Here is a 21403-nt window from a genome sequence, read left to right as displayed (position 1 = left end):
TTCTACCTTTCCACCAGATGGTGAGCTCTTCACAGCAAAGATTTTTGTCTTAGCTTTGAATTAATATTTCTAGTATTTCTTGTAGAATCTATTACTTAGTGAGTTCTCAAAATCTGTTGGAGGGCAGGCAAGCAGAAAGGATGGGAATACAGGAGAAAGAGAGGGAAGAGGAAAAAATATGGGAAGATAGTAAGCCTTTTATTTATTTATTTATTTTTGCCTGGAGCACAGGAACCAATTTGAGGTTCACAAGGAGGTGAACACAGGCTGTCAAGAGGCTGCATATGAGCCATCAGGTACCATCTTGCTTCAAAGGGCAAAAGGAAAATGGTTACCAGACCTACATTTTCAAAGTTTTTCAGTGAGATCATCACAATTAAATGACTAGTTTTTGTCTCATGAATGTTGGTTTTTATTAAGAAAAAATTTAACATGAAGACAGATTAAAAGAGAGTAATGGGAACAGTCTACTATAGTTTTTTTGAAAGTCCACTTCTCTTTATATGGTCCATTTATGTGGAAGTTATTATGACTGATTTTGGCTCCATAGCAGAAGATCTGAGATTTTCAGCATCACTTCAGCAAAAATTGTTATGGTAATAATATGAAGGCCTTTAAATCTTGCTGGTTAATATAGAGCTTGGCTAACCTAATTAAGTGATTCTGCCAGAAACTGGGTTTAGGTCTGTTAATATGGCATAATAAATTTCAAATGAAGCTTCCTTTGACTGTCTTACCCCAGAACAGTTGTATTTTTAAAAAATATTGTGGGTATATTTAGGTATATATATTTATTGGGTACATGAGATACTTTGATACAGGCATGCAGTACATAATAATCACATCGTGGTAAAAGGGGTACCCATCCCCTGAAGCATTTATCCTTTGTGTCACAAACAATCCAGTTATACTCTTTTCATCATTTTTAAATGCACAATTAAATTATTGAGTACAGTCCCCCTGTTCTGATAGCAAATAGTAGGTCTTATTCATTCTTTCTAACTATTTTTTTGTATACATTAACCATCCCCACTTCCCCTCTACTTCCCCCACTACCCTTTCCAGCTTCTGGTAACCATCCTTACTCTCTATCTCCATGAGTTCAATTGTTTTAATTTTTAGCTCCTACAAATAAGTGAGAACATGTGAAATTTGTCTTTCTGTGCCTGGCTTATTTCATTTAACATAATGACTTCCAGTTCCATCCATGTTGTTGCAAATAACAGGATCTCATTCTTTTTTATGGCTGAATAGCACTGCATTGTATATATGTACCATGTTCTCTTCATCCATTCATCTATTGATAAACACATAAGTTGCTTGTAAACCTTGGTTATTGTGAATAGTGCTGCAATAAACATGAGAGTGTAGATATCCTTTCAATATACTGATTTCCTTTCTTTTGGATATATATACAGCAGAGGGACTGCAGGATTCTATGATCATTCTATTTTTAGGTTTTTGAAAAACCTCCGAATGGTTCTCCATAGTGGTTGTACAAATTTACATTCCCACCAACAGTGTATGAGGGTTCCCTTTTCTCTATATCCTCACTAGTGTTTATTATTGCCTGTCTTTTGGATAAAATCCACTTTAACTGGGATGAGATGATATCTCATTGTAGTTTTGATTTGCATTGCTCTAATGATTAATGATGTTGAGCACCTTTTCATATGCCTGTTAGCTATTTATGTCTTCTTTTAAGAAATCTCTATTCATATTTTTTGCCCATTTTTAAAATCAGATTACTGGATTTTTTTTCCTATAGATTTGTTTGAGGTCCTTATAGATTCTGGTTACTATTCTCTTGTCAAATGGGTAGTTTGCAAATATTTTCTCCGTTCTGTGGGTTGTCTCTTCACTTTGTTGATTGTTTCTTTGCTGTGCAGAAGCTCTTTAACTTGATGTAATCTCATTTGTCCAGTTTTGCTTTTGTTGCCTGAGCTTGTGGGGTATTACTCAAGAAATTTTTGCCCAGACCAATGTTCTGGAGAGTTTCCTCAATGTTTTCTTGTTATAGTTTCATAGTTTGAAATCTTAGATTTAACTCTTTAATGTATTTTGATTTTTGTATACAGTGAGAGATAGGGGTCTAGTTTTATTCTTCTGAATAAGATACCAGTTTTCCCAACACAATTTATTGAACAGACTGTCTTCCTTAATGTATGTTCTTGACACCTTTGTTAAAAATGAATTCACTGTAAGTGTGTGGACTTGTTTCTGGGTTCTCTATTCTGTTCCACTGGCCTATATGTCTATTTTTATGTCAGTAGCATGCTGTTTGGCTACTTAGCTCTGTAGTATAATTGGAAGTCAGGTATTATGATTCCTCCAGTTCTGTTCTCTTTGCTCGTTAGGATAGCTTTGGCTGTTCTGGGTCTTTTGTGGTTTCACGTACGTTTTACGATTGTTTTTTCTATTTCTGTGAGGAATGTCATTGGTATTTTGAAAGGGATTGCATTGAATCTGTAGATTGCTTTCGGTAGTATGGACATTTTAACAATATTGGTTCTTCCAGTCCATGAACATGGATTATCTTTCCATTTTGGGGGGGTTCTCTTCAATTTCTTTCATCAGTGTTTTATAGTTTTCATTATAGATATCTTTTACTTCTTTGGTTAAATTTGGTTTTAGATATTTAATTTTATTTGTAACTATTGTACTTGGGATTACTTTTTAAATTTTTATTCAGACTGTTCACTATTGGCATATAGAAATGCTACTGATTTTTGTATGTTGATTTTGTATCCTGCAACTTTACTGAATTTGTCTATCAGTTCTAATAACTTTTTGGTGGAATCTTTAGGTTTTTCCAAATAAAAGATAATATCCTATGTAAACTAGGATAATTTGACTTCTTTTCCAGTTTGGATGCCCTTTATATCTTTCTCTTGTCTGACTGCTGTAGCTAGGACTTCCAGTACTATGCTGAATAACAGTGGTGAAATTGGGCATACTTGTCATGTTCCAGATTTTCGAGAAAAGACTTTCAATTTTTCCCCATTTAGTATGATACTAGCTGTGGGTCTGCCACATTTAGCTTTTATTATGTTTAGGTATATCCCTTCTATACTCAGTTTTTTGAGGATTTTTATCATGAAGGGATATTGAATTTTACCAAACACCTTTTAGCATCAATTGAAGTGATCATATGGTTTTTGTGCTTCATTCAGTTGATATGAGTATCACATTGATTGATTTGTATATGTTGAACCATCCTTGCTTCCATAGGATAAATCCCACTTTGTCATGATGAATGAAGTTTATCATGTGTTGTTGAATTCAATTTGCTAGTATTTTGTTGAGGATTTTTGCATCAGTGTTCATCAGGGATATTAGCCTGTAGGTTTTTTTCATGTGTCTTTTTCTGGTTTTGCTATTGGGATAATACTGGCCTCATAGAATGAGTATGGAAGTGTTCTGTCCTCCTCCATTTTTTTGAACACTTTGAGTAGGATTGGCATTAGTTCTTTAAATGTTTGGTAGAATTTAGCAGTGAAGCCATTGGGTCCCAGCATTTCTTTACTGGAAGACTTTCATTATGGCTTCACTCTCATGATATTGTATTGGTCTGTTCAGGTTTTGGATTGCTTCATGGTTCCATCTTGGTAAGTTGTATGTGTCTAGGACTTTATCCATTTCCTCTAGGTTTTCCAAGTTATTGGCATAGTTGCTCATAGTAGCCACCTAATGACCCTTTGAATTTCTGCAGTATCAGTTGTAATGTTTCCTTTTTCACCTCTGATATCATTTCTTTGAGTCTTCTCTTTTTTTATTCTTAGTCTGGCTAAAGGTTTGTCAATTTTATTTATCTTTTCAAAAACCCAACTTTCTGCTTTTTTGATCTTTTGTATTGTTTCATTTATTTCAATTTTATTTATTTCTGCTCTGATCTTTATAATTATTTTTTCCTACTAATTTTGGGTTTGATTTGCTCTTACTTTTCTAGTTCTTTGAGATGCACCATTAGGTTGTTTATTTGTTTTTCTACTTTTTGATGTAGGCATTGGTAGGTATAAACTTCCCTCAGTACTGCTTTCACTGTATCCCATAGATTTCGGAATGTTGGGTGTCCATTATCATTTCTTTTGAGAAATTTATCCATTTCTTTCTTATTTTCTTCATTGACCCACTGGTCATTCAGGAGCATATTGTTTAATTTCCATGTGTTTGTATGATTTTCAAAATTCCTCTTGTTTTTGATTTCCAGTTTTATTCCTTTGTGGTCAGAGAAGATGCTTGATATTATTTCAGTTTTTTGAGTGTTTTAATACTTTTGCTTTGTCACCTAAAATATATTCTATCCTTGAGAATGATCTGTGTGCTGAGTAGAAGAATGTGTATCCTACAGACCTTGAAGAAATGTTCTGTAAATATCTGTTAGGCCCATTTGTTCTATTATGCAGATTAAGTCCAATGTTTCTTTGCTGATTTTCTATCTGGAAGATCTGTCCAACACTGAAAATGGGGTGTTAAAGTCTCAAGAAATTATGGCATTGAGATCTCTCTCTCTCTCTCTTTAGCTCTAATAATATTTACTTTATATATCTGGGTGCTTCATTGTTGGGTGCATAGTTACAATTGTTATATCGTCTTGCTGAATTGACCCCTTTATCATTATATAATGAGTTTATTTGTCTCTTTTTATAGTTTTTTCTTGAAATCTATTTTGTCTGATACAAGTATAGCTACTATTTGGCTTCCATTGGCATGGAATATCTTTTTTCATCCCTTTATTTTCAGTCTGTGTGTATCTTTATAGGTAAAGTGTGTTTCTTGTAGGCAACAGGTCATTTGGTCATTTGGTCTTGCTTTTTTTAATCCATTTAGGCCCCTGTCTTTTCATTATAGAGTTTAGTCCATTTACATTTAATGTTATTATTGGTAAGTAAGGACTTACTCTTGCCATTTTGTTATTTGTTTTCTGATTGTTTTGTGGCCTTCTCTTCCTATTTTGCTTCCTTTCTGTCTTCCTTTTAGTGAAGGTAATTTTCTCTGGTGGTATGGTTTAATTTCTTACTTCTTATTTTTTGTGTATTCAGTGTATGTTTTTTGATTTGATGTTACTGCAAGGCTTGTAAGTAATATAACCCATTATTTTTGTTTTGTTTTGTTTTGTTTTATTATACTTTAAGTTTTAGGGTACATGTGCACAATGTGCAGGTTTGTTACATATGTACACATAACCCATTATTTTTAACGGATGACAACACTGATTGCATAAACAAACAAACAAAAAACACGAAAAGAAAACTAATAAAAATTCTACACTTTAACATCTTCTCGCTGGTTTTTAACTTTTTGTTCTTTCTCTATGTCTCATTTTACTGTCTATGTCTTAAAAAGTTGTTGTAGTCATTATTTTTTATTGGTTCATCATTTAGTCTTTCTACTTATAAGAGTAGTTTACATACCACAATTGCAGTGTTATAGTATTCTGTCTTTTCCTGTGTGCTTACTATTAAAAGTGAGTTTTATATCTTCAGATGAGCACTTGTTGCTCATTAATGTCCTTTTCTTTCAGATTAAAGAATATCCCTTAGCATTTCTTATAGGACAGGTCCAGTGTTGATGAAATCCCTCAGATTCTGTTTGTCTGTGAAGGTCTTTATGTCTCCTTCTTGTTTGAAGGATATTTTCACCAGATATACTATTCTAGTGTAAAAGGGTTTTTTTTTTTTTTTTCCTTCAGCACTTTAAATATGTCATGCCACTCTCTCCTGGCATGTAAGGTTTACACTGAGAAGTCTGCTTCCAGACGTATTGGAACTCCATTGTATGTTATTTGCTTCTTTTCCCTTGCTGCTTTTATGATACTTTCTTTATCCTTGACCTTTGGGAGTTTGATTATTAGATGCCTTGAGGTAGTCTTCTTTGGGTTAAATCTGCTTGGTGTTCTATAACCTTCTTATACTTGAATGTTGATATCTTTCTCTAGGTTTGAGAAGTTCTCTGATATAATCCCTTTCAATAAACTTTTTGTTGGTTTTGTTGTTGTTGTTGTTTGTTTGTTTTTTTTAGACAGAGTTTCACTCTTCTTGCCCAGGCTGGTGTACAATGGCATGATCTTGGCTTGCTGCGACCTCCACCTTCCAAGTTCAAGCAATTCTCCTGCCTCAGCCTCCCAAGTAGCTGGGATTACAGGTGCCCACCACTACGCCTGGTTAATTTTTTTTGTATTTTTAGTAGAGATGGGGTTTCACCATGTTGGCCAGGCTGGTCTTGAACTTCTGACCTCAGGTGATCCACCTGCCTCGGCCTCCCAAAGTGCTGGGATTACAGGCATAAGCCACTGTGCCCCACCTCCTTTCAATAAACTTTCTACCCCTATCTCTGTCTTTATCTCCTCTTTAAGGCCAATACCTCTTAGATTTACCCTTTTGAGGCTATTTTCTAGATCTTGTAGCCATGCTTCATTTTTTTTTATTCTTTTTTCTTTTGTTTCCTCTGACTGTGCTTGTGTCACCCCTCCCCAAGCTCCAGGTGGCTCAGCACAGGGAGAGACATCTGTTTGATACATTCTTCAGTATTTCAATTGCATTTTTTAACTCTAGAATTTCTGCTTGATTCTTTTTAATTATTTCAGACTCTGTGTTAACTTTATCTGCTAGAATTCTAAATTCCTTCTCTGTGTTACCTTGAATTTCTTTGAGTTTCCTCAAAACAGTTATTTTGAATTCTCTGTCTGGAAGGTCATATATCTCTGTTTCTCCAGGATTAGTCCCTGATGGCTTATTTAGTTCTTTGGGTGAAGTCATGTTTTCCTAGATGGTGTTAATGCTTGTTGATGTTATTGAGTGTCTGGGCATTGAAGAGTTAGATATTTATTGTAATCTTCACAGTCTGGGCTTGTCTGTGCCTGTCCTTCTTGGGAAGGCCTTCCAGTGTCCAAAGGAACTTGGGCACCAAGCCCAATAATACTGTGTATTTTTCAGACTCTTAGAGGTACCACCTTTGTGGTCTTGGATAAGATCTGGAAGAATTCTCTGGATTATGAGGCAGAGACTCTTCTTCTTTTCCCTTACTTTCTCCCAAACATATGAAGCCTCTCTTTCTCTGTGCTGAGCCACATAGAACTGGGAGTGTGGTGATGCAGTCACCCCTGTGGTTCCCACTAGGACTACACTGAGTCGGACCTGAAGTCAGCACAGCACTGGATCTCACCCAAGGCCCACTGTAACCACTATGTGGCTACTGCCTATGTTCACTCAAGGCCCTAGGGCTTTACAGTCAGCAGTTTGGGAAACCAGCCAGGATTATGTGCTCGCCTTCAGGGCAGTGAGTTCCCCCAGGCCCTGGGCAGGTCAGAAATGCAGTCTGGGAGCCAGGGATTGGAGTAAAAAAAAACTTTAAATCTACCCGGTGCTCTATTCTACTATGGCTATGCTGGCCCTCAAACCACAAGGCAAAGTTCTTCCTGCTCTTTCTTCCCCTTTCCACAGGCAGAGGAGCTTCTCTCAGTGGCCACCACCACTGACCCGTGGTGAGTTCTGCCAGGCCACTGTCAATGTTCCCTTAAAGTGCAAAGGCTCTTCAGTCAGCTTTTGGTGAATGCTGTGAGGCCTGGGACTCACTTTCAGGGCAATGGGCTCCCCTCTGGCCCAGGGCAGGTCCAGAAATGCTGTCCAAGAGCCTGCTTGTTGCTCTACCCCACTGTGGCTGAGCTGGTACTTGCGGTGCAAGGCAGAGTCCTCTTTACTTTCCCCTCTGCTTTTCTCAAATATAAGGAGTCTTTCACTGTAGACACCACAGGTAGGAATGTGCTAGGTCTCACCTGAAACCAGCATAGCTTTGAGTCTCACCTAAGGCCCACGGCAAGTACAGCCTGGCTACTACTGCTGATTGCTAGGGGCCCAATGACTCTTTAGTCAGCATTTGATGAATCCTGCCAGAAATGGGTCTTTTCCTTCAAGGCAGAAGGTTCCTTTCTGGCCCAGCGTATGTCTACAAATGTCTGGTAAGTAGAGCTTAGAATGGGGCCTCATGACTCTGCCTGGTGCCCTGTCCTGTTATGGATGAGCTGGTTTCCAAGATGCAAAACCAAATCCTCTTTACTCTTCTCTCTCCTCTCCTCAAGCAGAAGGAACAAGTCACTTTCTTTGCTGCAAGCTGTGATGCCTAGGGTTACTGAGGTGGGGGTAATGCAAGCCCTCTTTTAGCCAACCCAGGTGATGTCTCACCAGGTCATATGCTGCCCTAGTCCACCTAAGCTCAGCCCAGCCCTAGGATCTGCCTAGGAAGAATTGCAGTCTTTGTGTCCTAGACTGCCTTTCAAGTTTACCTAGAACACCAGAGCACTTTAGCCCACGGTGGTAAGGCTTGCTGAGAAACTCAAGTTCCGATTGCTGGGATGGGCAATTCCTCTCTGGCTAGGGCTGATCCAAATGCTCCCTCCATGGGTGGGCAATGGCTGAGATCTTCACAGGTTGGCTCTCTGCTGTGACAGGGCAGCACTGAGTTCAATGCCAAGTCCCCCACTTGCTGTGCTTTCCCTCTCCCATAAGCACAGATTCTCCATGGTACATGGAGAGTAAGGGAGGAGTGGTGTTGGTGATTCAAGACTGTCTTTCCTACCCTCTTGAGTGCTTCTTTCAGCGAGAGGAAGTCAAAACCAGGTACTGTGATTGCTTACCTGTTTGTTAGTTCTTATGATGGTGCTTTTTTATGTGTAGGTAGTTGTTAAAATGTGGTGTTCCTTCACAGGGGGATGATCGGTGGAGGCTTCTATTCAGCCATCTTGCTCCACCTCAGAACTGTTATATTTTCCTGTTTGAGAATGAGACTTCACGTTTGCATGAAGAAAAAGTTTAAGTGTATAATTTATTTTGACTTAATTCCCATGTTGTATTTCCAGGTTAAAAAGTGAAACTGTAGGGTACTACAACCATGGATAATTCAGCAATCCATTCAATAAATGTTTATTAAATGCTAGCTGTGTCACAGGCCATGTGCACGGTGCTGAGAGTACTGTGGTGAACATATAAGGCAAGGCCCAGCCCTCTGTCTGTCTTATGTATGAGATATAAGTCCGTCTATGACTCAGTCCAATGTGGGGGCTCCACTTTTCAACTCTGACCTCTGTTAGTCTTCTTGCCACATGTTGCTGGAGCCAGAACAGAGGCCCTGAGGCATTTAGGCAGATAACAGACAGTGTTCAAAGGAACAAGGGGAGGGAGAGCAGGCATTTGGCAGTCTATGTTAAGGAAAGAAAAACCTGCCTTGCAGTACAATCAATAGACTTTAACATTAAAGTAAACTTGGAGCAATTGCAAACATAGTGACAGAATTGCCTGCTTTGATACAAAGCAGTTGATGCATCCCAGCCATAAAGGCACTGTATAAAAAGAATTTTGGGTTAGACCGACTGGAGAGGATCAGCAGAGCCAGAACAGTAGGGGGAAACCATCTGAAGACAGTTTTCCTATTCACATTGATTAAATTCATGAATACCTGATAAGAGGAGACTGGACATTCATATCAGAACTCACTGTACACAAACTGCAGTTTGCTTTATGTAATTATTCTGAAGTAAATTATAGAGTAATCTGTATATGTTCTCATTTCATAGTACAAACTGGATCATTTTGTGTCCTTTTTTTGTCATTAAAAGCCATGTATTAAAGACCTACCAGAATGAGATCTTTGCAGGCAGGGACTACAATTTCTCATGCTTACTGCTATATCCCCAGGACCCAGTACACCTCCTGTGCATAGACCATTGTGTTCTGGCTGCCTAGGCCTTTTGAGCACCCTTCTGTTTAGGAAATGTCTCACCTTATCAATACTACCTCTCTAAAGTAAAACCAGAAAACACATTTACCCAGCTTTCCTTGCAGCTAGAGGCATGCAGCCTAGGCTTCACCAACCAGATGCACCCACAAGACACTTCCATTCCAAAGGGAACAACACAAGGAAACAGGCTTTACGTCAAATCTATTTTTTTCTGGAAAGAGTGACAACTCAAGCATCAGGCTTTCTCCTCCAGGAAGCTTTCCCTGGACATTCCCCATTCATCTCCAGATGGACTGAGTTAGATATCCTTCCTTTAGTTCTACTTTTTCATTGCACTTTCCCATTTGTATTATAACTATTCGCATATTTTATTACCTTCTAATCGTCTGTAATAATTAAGGTAATACTAGCTGCTCTAATCAACAAACCGAAAGTAGGTAGTGAATCAAACACAGTAGAAGTTCCTTAAAGAACTAAAAGTAGATTTACCATTTGATCCGGCAATCCCACTCCTGGGTATCTACCTGGAGGGAAGTGTCATTATTTGAAAAAGATACTTGCACATACATGTTTATACCAGCACAATTCGCTATTGCAAAAATATGGAACCAGACCAAATGCCCATCAATCAATGACTGGATACAGAAAATGTGGTATATATACATCATGGAATACTACTCAGCCATAAAAAGGAACAAAATAATGGCATTCACAGCAACCTGGATGGAATTGGAGACCATTATTCTAAGTGAAGTAACTCCGGAATGGAAAACCAAACATCGTATGTTCTCACTCATAAATGGGAGCTAAGCTATGAGGACACAAAGGCATAAGAGTGACACAGTGGACTTTGGGGACTTGGGGGAAAGTGTGGGTGGGGGGGTGAGGGATAAAAGACTACACATTGGGCACAGCGTACACTGCTCCGGTGATGGGTGCACCAAAATCTTAGAAATCACCACTAAAGAACTTATTTACGTAACCAAACACCACCTGTTCCCCACAAACCTATGAAATAAAAAATGTGTAAAAAAATGTTTCTTTTCTAATCATGTTAGGTCAAAATAGGGTACTTAGGATGAGCAGACAGCTCTTCTGCAAGTGATGATTCTGGAATCCAAGCATCTTCCATCTACCTTGTGGCTCCACCATCTGTACCACATGGTTTCCAAGGGTACTATTCCCATCTGAACCAGGCCAGAAGGCAAAGGGCATGGAGAATCACACACTGTGGGGCTTTATAAGCAAGGCCCAGCAGTGATGCCTATCATTTCTGTTCATATTCTGTTGCCCAGAACTCAGCTTCATTGCTATCCCTAACTGGAAAATACAGTCTAGCTTCCTTCAGGTAAGAGTACATCAAGAGTAGAAAGTCATGATACTGTCGGTCACAGTGGCTCACGCCTGTAATCCTAGCATTTTGGGAGGCTAAGGCAGGAGGATTTCTTGAACCCAGGAGTGCAAGACCAGCCTGGGCAACATAGTATAGAAATGAGGTCCATAAAAAAAATTTTTTTTTAATGAGGCAGAAGGATCACTTGGCCCAGGAGGTTGAGGCTACAATGAGCTGTGATCACGACACTGCACTCCCACCTGGATGACAGAACAAGACCCTGCCTCCAAAAAAGAAAGAAAGAAACAGAGAAACAGAGAAAGGAAGGAAGGAAGGAAGGAAGGAAGGAAGGAAGGAAGGAAGGAAGGAAGGAAGGAAGGAGAAAAAGAGAGTCATGATAAAGTGCCATATCTTAACTTTCTGTCATTTTTCTTGCTTCCTTCTTCCTCAGTTGGGAGAAAGTGACCAGTGCTAAGGCTAATGTAGTGGCCCTTTGCAAATCACAGATGTGACTCTGATCTGGATTCCTTTTACTTGGCTCTCCAGTGCTTTTTTTGCTAAGCATTTCTGTTAAGGGGGCACATATTCATGGGACAGTTATTTTTGAATGCTTTGCCTGAAATTGCTTTTATCTCTAGGCTCCCTATGTGTCAGTTTGAAAGGGAAAGTGCTTAGCATGCAGCCTGGGCACCACATGTGTTCTGAGATGCTGGCACATGGAAGGCTTAGGAGGTTCCAAATCATTGCCTGTTGGCCACCCACAGTCTAATGAAGGAAATGTCTTTCCATTTTCTCTGCTTCTCTCGGACTTAGGTGCCTTATCAGCAGCCAGGGAGAGCTGGGAATACGACTCTGGTGCCAGGGACCTCCAGAGCCCAGATGTGCAGAGCCAGTCAGCCCTACAGAAGCTGCTCGAGTATGGCGGAAGCTCTTTGCATCAGCAGGCTGCTCTCCACAAACTGCTTACGCAGTCCCTGCACATTGGCAACTCTGTAGGGGGAAGCTATCTAGAGCTGGCCAACACGGTGAGTACTTTTTGGTTCATGAACACATATTTTGGCCTGTCTGTATTCCAATACAAATATTTTAATTTTGTGCTCCATGGGACATATCGGGTATTGTCTTCTCTATCGCGGTAAATATTGTACCATTTCCAGCATTGCCAGTAATGTTTAGTGTTCCAAAGTTGCCAGCACTTAGGGACTTCACTCTAATCGAGACCAGAGTAGACTCCTAAAAGGTGTTTTAATTAAGGCTGTAACTTGCACAGGTTTAATTACTAGAAGATGCACAACAGCTCTTCCATAACTAGACTACTTCTATGGTTCTAGACATTACAAATTAATAGGATATACTTGCTTCTGTTTCCTAATTTGGCCTTTACTTATTTGGAGAACAAAAAGGAAAATATTGCATTGAAGGTTTCTTGTTTCTGATTATACTTTAAGAGTATTTTCTGTTGAAAACTGTGGGACAACTTAGAATGTCATTATGTGTAATTTACCTTCCTTTTTCCTTCAAGGTGAGTCACTACAAAGCGACCTTTGGGCAAAGAGCTAGTGTATTCTCTTCTAAGTCAGGGCTGCCAAATGAGGCGGGTGGCCGATGGCCTGGCCATTTGGGTGACATGCAGACAGTACAAATTGAGATTGCTATCCAGCCACTGTGGGAAAGGTCTAAAAGCCTACCTGGCTTTTTGAAACTTAAGTTCAAATGGTAGACTAAGCATCTCAATAACCTTGACTTATGCATATTTACAGTCTGCTTTGATGTAGACCAGTGGCTTTCAAACTCTTTGTGTTTGAGGCACACTTTCTAATTCTGACACTTTTGGTGGGATGTTTGAAGGAACTAGCAGTTGTAAATATGGCAACAATAATTAAAATACGATCATCAGAAAAATCCCAGTTAAATGACAGTCTACAAAATACGTAACCAAAACTCCTCAAAACTGTCAAGGTTATCAAAAACAAGGAAAGTCTGAGAAAGAGAAACTGTCCAGCTAAGAGAAGCCTAAGAAAATATGACAACTAAATGTAATGCATACCCTCAATGGGATCCTGGATCAGAAAAAAAGGACATTAGAGTAAAACACACATGCACGCGCGCGCACACACACACACACACACACACACACACTAAGGAAGCCTAGATAAAGTATGGACTTTAGTTAATAATAGTGTATTAACATCAGTTTATTAATTATGACTAGTATACCAAAATAATGTAAGATGTTAATAAGTTGGAGAAAATATTTGTGGGGTATATGATTACTCTCTCTCTCCTAACATTGCAAATTTTGTCTAAAACTATTTTTTTTTTTTCGAGATGGAGTTTCACTCTTGTTGCCCAGACTGGAGTGCAATGGCGCAATCTTGGCTCACTGCAACCTCTGCCTCCTGGGTTCAAGCAATTCTCCTGTCTCAGCCTCCCAAGTAGCTGGGATTACAGATACCTGCCACGCCTGGCTAATTTTTGTGTGTTTTTTTAGTAGAGACAGGGTTTCACCATGTTGGCCAGGCTGGTCTTGAACTCCTGACCTCAAGTGATCCACACGCCTTAGCCTAAAACTATTATAAAATAAAAAATATATTAAAAACATATAAACATGCACAGTCACTGCTAGGGTATGATAATGTCTCATAAAATCTGTAAAAACATTCATAGTTATTGCACTGTTTGTCACGTGGCCACACTTCAAGGACATTCTTGCACAGTTTGAGTAGAACTCTAACTATCCTAATCTTGCCCTCCTGTGTGCTCAGGAGATTAGGCGATTATCAGTGAATATGTCATCTTTCTCTGGCATAGGCCTGGACTTACACTATGCCTGCTTCAAATAATTTTGCAGCAAGTTGAACCCTCCTCTGTACTGTATCAGCTCAGCCTTTTCTCAAGACAGACATTGCCATAACAGGATGGGTTATAGCAGAAATCAGTGTTAAACAGAGATCAAAATGTGATGGTACCTTCTCTGGAGGGTTCCAGGTTCATGGCCCACCAGTTTTCTGCAGCAAACCTACTATTGAAAACTGTGGGAGTTGGCTGTTTCCTATCTCTGTGTGACTCTGTGGTTCCCAGCTTCTCCAGTAACCTCCTGGACTGATTTCTGTTCTCCTGTCTCTCCTGATTGGAGGCCAGCTCAGCCCTTGGGGTTCCCACAGCCAGGTTCTCTAAGTTGGCTCTTCAGGGGAGTCAAGGCACAGAGAGCTCTCACATACCCGACAGTCATATACATACCTCTTTTTACTTTACTTTACTGGTTCAGCTTTAGAAATGAGGGAACACTGCCTAACATTTCCTCTGCACACTCACTTAAGGCGATCCCTTGGCAAGAACTGAACTATAAATGCAAATGCAGGCACTGAAGTCCTATGACTGTGATTACACTATTTCCTCACCAAATGGAAAAGTAAAACTTTAAAAATACCATTTGAATTCACAGACCCATTTTTAATGCCCTTGGACCCTGTGGTAGAGTACATTTTGGGCCCCAGTTCTTTATCCTGTCCTGTGTCTTCACCATTTGTCATGCAACTCTAGAGTCCTTCTGTCAGACACGTGAGAGTGATATATGATGGTTGTTTTAACCACTGTGTTTGTGGTAGTTTGTTTCATAGCCATAGTGACTCAGGGTCTACTCAGAAGGGTCTGTAGAGCCCAATTTGAGAAATACCCTTCCCAGGCGGCCAAAGAAAGCAAATAGTCTCTTGAAACTGCACATTTGGGCAATCCCTTTATTTACATAATCACATTAAAAGTAATTTATGTCCGTTCTAAGGAAAAATCTTCGACTAATAAAATTAAGTTTTATGATTTTTCTTTTAAATAGCTACTAAGAGCAAAAGGCATTTTATCGGTGTCTAGTTAGGAGACAGAAAGCACACAGTAATTCACACAGGGAAAGTTTAATATAAATGATTATTAACTAGTAGCAGAGTATTACCTACTAAGGGTTAAGAAAACCATACTGAACACAGGAATAGCACATATGAAGAACAGGCACTACCCCTAAGGCTGTTCCCAAGGAAGGAGTACCAAAGAAGGAACAAATTTGGAAGAGGGCCCTCCCCTCACCCAGGGCTGATTCAGACCCCTTTGAAAGAAAGTCTGCGGCCCACTGAATTGCAGAGAATTTCCCTGAGATGTTGCAGGCCAGGGCTGGCAAGAAGGAAACCAAACTTCTGAACATTCGTCCAGCCTCCTGGGATACCACCCATTGGGGCATCTGCAAGACTCATCAGGTATCACTGAGGTGTCCACCGAGGTGCCAGAGGGATTCACTGGGAAGCTGCCTGCTGGAGTGGTGGCAAAGCCACTGAAAAGTCCCCCAAATAGTGCCACTAAAACTTAATAGGGTGAGTCACTAGATGTCCTATGGTGCTGGCCCCTACCCACCACAAGAGCTAGCAGGGGAGAGCACAGGAGTCAAGCCACAAGAGTCAAGCTGAGTTCCCTTCTTCCTCCAGTGTCCCTCCAGCACCCTCTGTTGACAAAGAAGAAATGTTTACATGGTCCAGCTCCAAGACCACAAAACAGGACAAAGAAAGCTGGATTTGGAGATGAGAAGCAACAAATGATAACTAGCACAGACATTTTTAGTACTGAGGATTTCCTGGGAGATTCCTACATAAGCTTTTTACCTTTCTAAGCATCTCTTCCTTTTCTTCTACCACCAATCACCAGTCTTCTCCTTCTACCTAAGACAGTGGATACCATGAGGCTTAACATACTGTTCACAGTGCAAAGGCAACAAGACAGTGTTGTACACAGATACTTACAGCAGCCATGGTTTTATGGAAGAAGCAAAATGGCCACACATTGTACAGAATAAGAGATTTATTATCATAAGGGCTAGACCTTACACAAATGTGAGAGCTGGTGATGCAATCTATGAAGACTATTGTTTCTGTATCTAGTGCTGAGGCTGAAGTTACTATAGGTTTGTCAGATCAGCTGTTAAGAGGGAAAGCTAGATGTACAGGGGAGTAGGGACAAACCAGAACTCATGAGGACCAATGGGACCATTGAGGACAAACTGGAACCCTCTTCTGTGTCTTACCATGTCCAACCTTGATGCTGTGGGTGACCTGCAGGAGAAACTGGCGCTCTATCTCCTGCAGTGTGTCTCCTGCACACACACTTGGCCCAGGACTCAGAGAAGCTGAAAGAGGAGATTTAGTGAATTAGAATTACTGCAAGCCTGGTACACCAAGTAGTTAAGCAGCAGATTAGCAATAATGTGTGCAAGTGGACAAGGTGCATAGTGCCTACTATGGTTTGTTTTCCCCTCAAAATTCATATGGAAATTTTTTTGCCATTATAACAGTATGAAGAGGTGGGACAGTTAAGAGGTGATTAGGCCATGATGGCTCCACCCTCATGGTTGGGATTGATGCCATTTTAAAAGGACAAGTTCCTCTCTCTCTCTCTCTCTCTCCCACTCTCTCTCTCTTCTCTCTCTTTTTCTCTCACCTTCTCCTTGCCCTTGCACCCTTTCACCATGTGATAACACAGTAAGAAGTCACCTGACAGATGCCAGCGCCTTAATATTGAGCTTTCCAGCCTCCAGAACTATAAGCCAATAATTTCCTGTTCATTATAAATTACCTGGTTTCAGATATTCTGTGATAGCAGCACAAAACAGACTAAGACAGTACTCTGCACCAAGTTTCAGAGCATAAAAAGTATGACTTCTTTATTCTTCCTTCTGGATTTCACACAGAATGTCTCTCATGGCCATACAGAACCATACAGGAAAGAGAACTCTGGGGAATATGGTTCCAGCTTAGCTGAATTTAGTACCAAGTCACCACAAAGCAGCAGCAAAACTCAGTGTAATCTAAGCTCTATTCATAAAACTATGGGTAAAGCAATATGAGATATTTTAAGAGTTTGGTAAAGAGGGGATGCAGTGGGAAAGATGTACTGCCTGTTTTCTGATAAATTTTTTTCTACAAAGATTTGTATTACCAGGAAATAATGCTAGTATAAATTATAATGTCATGGATTCTGAGTAGTAACATATGTAAGTATTCTAAAACATAAAACATAACAGAAGTTTCATTTTCTAGATACAGCAGAGATAAATTCCTGAATGAAATAGCAATGTCTAGATAAATTCTGTCGGCTATACTACTCGGTTTTTAAAGTATTAATTATAGGTTTTATTTTTTATTAATAAAAGTATTAATTGATGTACATTAAAATTAATTATACTAGAAGAGAAGCCATGTGGACAACAGAAAGTTGAGGAGAAGTAAAAGTAGTCATTTGTCTCTGTCTTCCCTCATTTAAAAGGTCTTCACCAACTTTTTAAAATGTATTCTTGAATTGCTTTTAATATAGGGAACTTTTCATTTCTCCTTCTGCAATCTTAACACACTACAATCATTATGATACTTGCCAAATTTGGGCTTACCAAACTTTGATCTAAAGGATGTGTCCTAGCTTCATGGTTAAAGCAAGGCTGATTGTTCTATGAGCACCCTCTTCTGGGCATTGTTCAGAATCAAAGAACAAAAAATTCTTCAGCATAGGGCATGCTTGTCACCCTTTAGATTTTCACGGAATTGGGATAGGACAAATAAAATATTGGAATTTTGAGAAAAGGGCTAAGGAATGGCCTAGAATATAGGGGTGATTTTTTTAAAATTCAGAACACTGGCTGGGCGCAGTGGCTCATGCCTGTAATGCCAGCACTTTGGGAGGCCAAGAGAGACAGATCACCTAAGGTCAGGAGTTCAAGACCAGCCTGGCCAACGTGGTAAAACCACATCTCTACTAAAAATACAAAAATTAGCCGGGTGTGGTGGTGCGTGTCTGTAATCCCAGCTACTCAGGAGGATGAGACCAGAGAACTGCTTGAACCCGGGAGGCAGAGGTTGCAGTGAGCTGCGATCACGCCACTGCACTCCAGCCTGGGCAACAGAGCGAGACTCCATCTCAAAAAAAAAAAAAAATATTCAGAAATCAGAACCTTGAATTGTCACTTCCAAGTGATTGAGACTGATTTTTAAAAAATATGTATTATAAATATATATGTAATACAGCCGGGCATGGTGGCTCATGCCTGTAATCCCAACACTTTGGGAGGCCAAGGTGGGCAGATCGCTTGAACCCAGGAGTCTGACCAGCCTGGGCAACATGGTGAAACCATGTCTCTACAAAAAATACAAATATTAGCTGGGTGTGGTGGCTCATATCTGTGGTCCCAGCTACTTGGGAGGCTGAAGTGGGAGTATCACTTGAGCTCGGGATGTGAAAGTTACAGTGAGCCAAGATCACGCCAATGCATTCCAGCCTGGGCAACAGAACTAGACCCTATCCCAAAAAAAAGTGTATATAATATATATATATATATATATATATATATATATATATGTAATATATATAAATATTCGAAAACATAAAACATAACAGAAGTTTCACTTTCTATATACAGCAGAGATAAATTTCTGAATGAAATAGCAATGTCTAGATAGATTCTGTCCGCTATACTACTTGGTTTTTAAAGTATTATTAGCTTTATTTTTATTAATAAAAGTATTAATTGATGTACACTAAAATTAATTATACTATAAAAGAAGCCATATGCATAACAGAAAGTTTATGAAAAGTAAAAGTAATCATTTGTCTCCCTGTCTTCCCTCAAATAGATATATAAATTTATAATATATTTATATAAATATATAAATACATGTATATGTGAATACATATATACATATATGTACGTATATATACATATACATATATAAATACATATATAAATATATATGAAGCAAAGACATTTTGGTTTTGTGCTGTTAGTTATCTAACATACCAGCTATCTGTGGGGAAGTGCACTGTTTCATGAGTTTTTCTGTAACATTTCAAATGATGAAGCTGTAAACACAGTCAGACTCGTTTCTATGCAGATGAAGATGGTAATGTCTGTATTCTGCACCCTGATGCTCAAGGCTGTCTTCTTTTCCTTTGGATGACTTGCCTTCAACTTTGCCCATTTTAAGATTTAATTTTGTGTTTAATGCTTTTTTGCAAAAGTAATTTATATTTTTAAAGGAGAAATAAAGTTATGAGTTGTGCAAATAAAATCATGCGAATTAAAAAACTGACATAGCAAGTTTTTGCTCCTCTGTGTATCCAACAGTCAAAAACTCCAAGCAGCCTTTTTACTTTAGGCTGGTTTAACATCTGTGAATTGAAAATCGAATTAAAACTGTGTATTATCATGCTCATTTGCTATATGATCAAAATTATTAATATAGTCGTTATTAACTGAACCTTGATACAACATTATTGGTTACTTTGGAGAATACTGCACATCCACACGTTTCATCCAATACAGAAACATCTTTAAAAGGTGTGTGAATAAGAGTTGGAGTAGTAGTGGTGAGAGAGACAGAGATCTTCTTTTTGGTTTAACCACTTGATCAACTTCTTGTGTTTCACATTAGTTTTTGGTTTGTTTCCCCCTTTTTTCATTTCAACCATAAAATACCGAGGAGTTTTTTTGTTTGTTTTTACACTTTTCAGTTCCCACAGTCCTTATTATTCTCCCTCTTACTGAGATCTGCTACCTTGCTGTTTTAGGGTCAAGGGATTTGAAAATTCTTAAGAAGAGTTTTCAGAAGTTTTGAAATGAAGCAAAAAGATTACTGGGTGCTCTTTCAAAGTTGCATTAGATCCTCTAAGAATCAGCTGATACTTCAGGAGATGTAGCTTTGTTTGGCTATTTGCTATTAATTCAAGTCTAGAATCTGTAAAATTTGGATGTTAATTTGCAGAAGATCGGTAAGTTACTGATGACTTTTGTTTGGTAGAGATACAAACTACTTTTGCCTAGCATGGAAGGTAACCCCAAATGTTATATTTTATTGGCCCTAGTAAAACAGCAACCATTTTGTAACTAACTTTGCAGTCCTATGCCAGCACTATTTGTTTCTACTGGATTTATATTTACTAGTTGCTTCTATTTCTTTTTTTTTTTTTTTTTTTTTTTTTTGAGACAGCTTCTCATTCTGTCACCCAGGCTGGAATGCACTGGCTTACTGCAATCTTGACCTCTTGGGCTCAAGCAGTCTTCCCACCTCAGACTCCCAAAGTGCTGGGATTATAGGTGTAAGTCACTGTGCCTGGCCTCTTCTATCCTTCTTTAAATCAGCTTTATTATCCTGCCAGTTAACTCAAAGAATTAAGTAAATCTTAGGAAAATACTTATTTATAGCCAGGGATGGTGGCACACACCTCTAGTTCCAACTGCTTGGGCGGCTGAGGTGGGAGGATTGCTTGAGGCCAGGAGTTGGAGGCTGCCGTGCGCTACGATCATGCCTGCACCCTAGGCTGGGCAACATAGCAAGACATTGTCTCAAAAAATAAATAAAACATCGAAAAAGAGAGCTACTTACAAGTGGCTACATTTAGGGTAGTATTTGGAAATAGAAACTAAAAAAATTCTAAAGAAATGAGATCTTTCAAGGAGATTTCAAGATATTTACTGATCACTTTTTTACAGTCTAAAAGCTGTCTCAAGATGACGTTGTCATCAGTTCTCAAGGTGGTATTGTCATTAAAAATTATGCTGAATAATCTTGTATGTAGAATTCACCTGGAAATACCAGATCATAGCCAGAGGCAGTGGCTCACACCTGTAATCCCACACTTTGGGAGGCCTAGGTGGGCGGATCACCTGAGGTCAGGAGTTCAAGACCAGCCTGGTCAACATGGTGAAACCCCGTCTCTACTAATAATACAAAAATTAGCCGGGTGTGGTGGCGGGTGCCTGTACTCTAAGCTACTCGGGAAGCTGAGGCGGGAGAATCGCTTGAACCCAGGAGGCAGAGGTTGCAGTGAGCCAAGATGGCACCACTGTACTCCAGCCTGGGCAACAGAGTGAAACTCCGTCTCAAAAAAAAAAAAAACAAACAAACCAAACAAACAAACAAACAAAAAAAAAAAAAAACAAGAACAAAAAACAGATCATGAAAAAATATTTTCTACCTACAGAGAGAAGCGTCCTTGAAAAACTTCAGTCTAACCTCTTTATTTTAAAAACAGGGATATGGAGGCCCAGATCAAAATATCCACCTAAGGACACACAAAAGTAGTAGAACCAAGACTGAAGGGTAGATTTCCTGACACCCGCTACTAACACTACTATACCCCTGTCCTGGTCTAGAGGATGTCCCTGGTTATTGGCAAGAGAAGGAACAGCTGCTGGGAGGAAGAGCTGCTTCAGATCTTTGCTAGTGGACTCTGAGTCACTCTTCTGCTCTGCTCAGTGGTACTGGCTTATTTTTCTGATGTCTTCTAATCCTCTTAGCAGAGTGAATGTTCAGC

The sequence above is a fragment of the Nomascus leucogenys genome, chromosome 2 (genome assembly GCF_006542625.1).
Source record: "Nomascus leucogenys isolate Asia chromosome 2, Asia_NLE_v1, whole genome shotgun sequence".
Lineage (NCBI taxonomy): Eukaryota > Metazoa > Chordata > Mammalia > Primates > Hylobatidae > Nomascus > Nomascus leucogenys.
Note: the sequence above shows the minus strand (reverse complement) of the source record.